Raw genomic sequence first — 4296 nt, 5'->3', positions numbered from 1 at the left:
GAAAATAAAATAAAAATTTTATTTAAAATTAAGACAATACTTAAAATGATAATTAAGAGGATAAATTAAGATTCTTAATATTTTTTGTACTAAAACTTTATTTATAGGACTTAATTATTTTGTAGATTCTTATAATTTAATCAAGAATTAATCTCCACATACAAGTCTTTTTGCTATACAAGTCTTACAAGTCCTGAAATTCACTTACTCCTAAAACGTGCCTCTTATGGCGCGTATGTTTCACGCTCCTCCTTAACAAATTTTTCAATCAATGCGCGCACGTTCTTCTTCTTCTTCTTCTTCTTCTTCTTCTTCTTCTTCTTCATGTTACTGCACGTTCTTCTTCTTCTTCTTGCACGTTTCTTCTTCTTCTTCTTCGTTATTTTTCTTTTTTGTTATCGTCGTCATCAATACCACCTCTTCCTCCTCCGCCTCTTCCTCCTTCTTTTTTCATTGGATTTTCTTCTCTTCCTTTCTTTTTCTTTCTCCTCCATCATCAATTATCTCGTTGTTGAATATAATGAATAATTCAAGTTCAGATTATCAATTGAACCAGAACAAAATTTATTATTATTTTTGAATCCAATCAAATGGCTGAGGTGTGGTTCAATTCAGAACAAAAAAATGTAGCATTAGAGAAAATATTTTTCTGTATTTACAGCAAATTTGGGTGTAACACAAAAATATTTGGGTGTAAAACAAAGATATTTGGGTGTATTTTTATTCTGATAAGTTCTGCATAATTCAAAACTCTTCCTCATCTTCTGCTGCTGCTTTTTTTTCATCATCATCACCATCTTTTTTTTTTTTTTATTCATCTTTTTCTTTTTGTTTTACCTTCTTAAGTTTCTTCTTGTTTTACTCTCTTAACAAGAATAAAAACAAAAAAATCAAACAAAGAAGAAGAAGAAATACATAATGCTTCAAAATTACTTGAAAAATGATGGACTTACATTCATTTAACTAAAAGAAAGAAAGAAATAAGGAAAAGAAGAAGAAGAAGAAAAAATGCAGCATTAAAGAAAATATTTTTCTGTACAAAAATGCTATTTGTACACTAAAATCAACCACCAATGTATTTGTGTATAAATATATGTCTGCTTTAATTTATTTTCAATGTATATTTGTATTCCGGTATGTATTTTATACTGGTGGCTGACTTTGGTGGCTGATTTTAGTATATACGTAGCATAACTCATTTCTGTATTTGCAGCAAATTTGGGTGTAAAACGAAAATATTTGGGTGTAACACGAAGATATTTGGGTGTATTTTTATTCTGATAAGTTCTGCATAATTCAGAACTCTTCCTCTTCCTCCTCCTCATCTTCTGCTGCTTTTTTCTTTTTTTTTCCATCATCATCACCATCTTCTTCTTCTTTTCTTATTCATCTTTTCGTTTTTGTTTTACTTTCTTAAATTTCTTCTTATTTTACTCTCTTAACAAGAATAAAAACAAAAAAATTAAACAAAGAAGAAGAAGAAACATATAATGCTGCAAAATTAATTGGAAGAGAATGAATTTACATTCATTTAACTAAAAGAAAGAAAGAAAGAAATAAGGAAAAGAAGAAGAAGAAAAAAATACAGCATTAGAGGAAATATTTTTCTGTACAAAAATAGTATTTGTACACTAAAATTAGCCACTAAAATCAGCCACCAATGTATTTGTGTATAAATACATGTGTGCTTTAATTTATTTTCAATGTATATTTGTATTCTAGTATGTATTTTATACTGGTGGCTGACTTTGGTGGTTGATTTTAGTGTACACGTAGCATAACTTATTTCTGTATTTGCAGCAAATTTGGGTGTAAGACGAAGATATTTGGGTGTAACACGAAGATATTTGGGTATATTTTTATTCTGATAAGTTCTGCATAATTCAGAACTCTTTCTCTTTCTCCTCCTCATCTTCTGATATTTCTTCTTCTTCATCTTCTTATTTCATATTCTCATAATTCTTTTTGGGAGAAAAAATCAAACAAAGAAGAAAAAAATATATAATGTTGTAAAATCAAAAGAAGAAGGAGGAGAAACACGACGATGAAGATGAAACACGCGAAGAAAAAGGAGGAGAAACACAAAGAAGAAGGAGAAGAAGAAGGAAGAAGAGGAGGAAGAGAAACACGAAGAAAAAATGACAGTTGCGGTTTTCATCGAGAAAGAAGAAGAAGAGCCGTTCATAATGGTGAAGGCATAGTTATCAGAACCGAACCGGTAATCAACCCGGTCATATGACCGGGTCACCGGATTACTGGTTCAACCGGTGGGTCACTAATTCACCCGGTTAACCCGGTCATAACTAAAAAAATATAAAATTATATTAATAAAATTAAAATAATGTCTTAAAACTTAAAATGCGAGTCTTACAAACATTAATAATCAAATAACAAGTCTTAAACATAACTAATAATCTAAAAGAAGAGTTAATAAACTAGTCTCTAGTATAAAATATGTTCTCAATTTAAATCAAATAGAGCAAGTTAAAGATAACACAATCATTGAATCAAGTCCAAGGGGTGAGCTCAAAATCGGCATCAACATCTTCATAGGACAAATTAGGAGCTTGATCAACATTTCTCTCATTTTGATTTGCATCTATATCTTCCATAGCGCTGTTACTTGGTCCATCATTATCTTGGTCATCTTCCAAATTTAATTGATCTACATTTGTGTATTTTGACAAATCAATATCAAGAATAATTCGTATTAAGATCAGGGGTAGGAGTTGCTGATGATGGTTGTTCTTGAGATGGTGGCGTTTCTGATGGTGTTTGAGATGAAGACATTTTTAAAATTCTAGCAAGAAAAACCAAAAATATTTTTAGCAACAAAAGATTTGCTTAAATCAGTTTTTAAGTAACACAGCAACCACCACCATTTCACCAAAGTTCACTGATTCAACTAACAGCAACTCTAAACAAACCAGCTATAAACAACAACAACTCTAAAAACCCACAGTAAATATAATAGCAGCAACCAGCAACCAGCAACTAAAAAACTAAATACCAACACAGCAACCAGCAACAAACAAGGAAAAGGAAAATACAGCAACCAGCAACAATACAATAGGGAAAATACAACAGCTCTATACCGATTACCAAATACCAAAACAGCAACCAGCAACCAGCAACAAACAATCCTAAAAAACTAAATACAACAGCAGCAACTACCAAATTCAAGAACAATTTTAACTAAAATTCGCCCAACTTCAACAACTACTCTAAAATATCAAATTTATCTACCAGATTCCATAACAATAGGTCAATAGCAACTAACATATGCTCAGGTTCAACAACTCTAAAAATCAAATACAACAGCAACTGACCTGAGGGAGCAGAGGCACTGAGGCAGAAGATGAATGCTTTCTGAGCTTTCTGACGACCACCACTTCCACCCAAATGACCCGAGGGAGCAGAGACTGAGAGTGACGGAGAGGTGAGGCCGCAGAAGATGAACGCTTTTTGAGCTTTCTGAGCTTTTTGATGAACACTTTCTGCCATTGACGAGGTGAGGCCGAGACTGAGAGTGACGACGAGGTGAGGCCGAGACTGAGAGTGACGACGAGGTGAGGCCGAGACGACAAGGTGAGGCCGAGACTGGGTGACGACAGAGTGACAAGGGTGAGGCCGTGACGGTGAGGGTGAGGTCGTAATGGACTGCCGATTGATGAACTTAGACACTCAGAGTCTCAGCCATTAGGGATTTAGAGGCAATTGGGGGAAGGGGGATTAGCCTAGGGTTTCATCACAGTTTCAACGAAGGGGGGATGAATTGGAACGACGCCGTTTAACGATTTAAAAAAAAAAATTTCACCACCCGGACCGAGTCAAATTACCCGGCCGGGTCACCGGTTTTCATCAAAACCCGTCGAGTCGAACCGGGTTCCACCGGGTTCATTGCATGGCCGGTTCAACGAGTGGTTCGGCTCGACCAGGTGACCGGGTGACCGAGTTTCCGGTCGAACCGGCCGGGTCGAGCCGGGTTTGATAACTATGGGTGAAGGAGTGCTTTGGAAACGTGATGCGCGTGTTAACACGCTTTTGTGGGTGAGCGTAGCTTCTGTTGGGTTTGGCCCAACTTGTAAGACTTGTAAGATAAAAAGACTTGTATGTGTAGTATAACTGTTATTATTATTAGGGTTAAGTACTTTTTTCATCCCTAAGGTTTGAGGTCAAAATCAAAATTGTCCCCGACCTTTTTTTGTTATTAAAATCATCCTCAATATTACAAAACGTTATAAAATCATCCTTTCCCTAGTTCTTGGATTAAAATACCCTTCATCATCATCTCTT

The 4296-nt window shown here is 34.9% G+C and overlaps 1 long non-coding RNA gene across 1 annotated transcript; it reads right to left on the bottom strand.

The window, feature by feature from the left end:
* On the bottom strand, positions 2206–3603 carry LOC110267600. The gene is made up of 2 exons (XR_002355402.1): positions 3330–3603; positions 2206–2800 (listed from the first exon to the last, which is right to left on the bottom strand). It is a non-coding gene; the product is annotated as an uncharacterized LOC110267600 (long non-coding RNA).

The sequence above is a fragment of the Arachis ipaensis genome, chromosome B02 (genome assembly GCF_000816755.2).
Source record: "Arachis ipaensis cultivar K30076 chromosome B02, Araip1.1, whole genome shotgun sequence".
NCBI lineage: Eukaryota > Viridiplantae > Streptophyta > Magnoliopsida > Fabales > Fabaceae > Arachis > Arachis ipaensis.
This window is presented reverse-complemented; position numbering and strand designations above follow the sequence as displayed.